This window comes from Octopus sinensis, linkage group LG1, assembly GCF_006345805.1.
Source record: "Octopus sinensis linkage group LG1, ASM634580v1, whole genome shotgun sequence".
Lineage (NCBI taxonomy): Eukaryota > Metazoa > Mollusca > Cephalopoda > Octopoda > Octopodidae > Octopus > Octopus sinensis.
Window position 1 is genome coordinate 68797550 of NC_042997.1, and position 810 is coordinate 68798359.

The window sequence follows — 810 nt, forward strand, 5'->3', positions numbered from 1 at the left end:
CATTTAAAATCCAGTGTAGGACACACGAAATTGCCCAACGGAAGAATTCAAGGTATGACTAACAAATAATTGTAAACACAGATATTAGTTACTGACCGTTGTGAATAGCCGGGATTATATTTCAATTTTTCGTAAATTTAGGGTAATGTTTTCCCACAAAAGTATATGTTGTGAGGTTTCTTTTCGATTTTCGCTTTAGAGCCATGAACAATGCGCCATATTATAAGTCGGTTATAAGTTATAAGATTAGTGTATAACAGTGTTATACACTAATCGTGAATGTGTATTGAAAAGGTTTCGCCACAAAATATAATCATTTTTGTATATATTGTCTGTGTTTCTTTCGGAAAGGAGCAAAGATCGTATAGGAGCTGATGTTTTCTCCAGATATAAAACAATGAGAATCTATAGGTGATCCAGCAGTGGTATCAAAGCTACGCACCTAATGACGTGCAAGTATACAACTATTGCGGTATCATATTTATATAATACTTGAAGAGATACCAGGCGTTGCTCGGGATTTAAATGGCATATTTTTTTTATTGTTTTACTTGATTCAGTCATGCGACTGTGGCCATGCTATGCACCACTTTTCGTTGAAGAAATTGAAAACAGGATTTATTCATTGTAAGTATAGTACATATTCTATCGGTGTGTTTTGCAAACAGCGAAGTTATGGGAACGTACACAGGGCAGCATCGGTAGTCAAGTAGTGGTGGGGGTACAAACACAGACACAGACGCACAAACACACATACACAGACGCGCAAACACACATACACACACATATATGCATATAAACATACACATA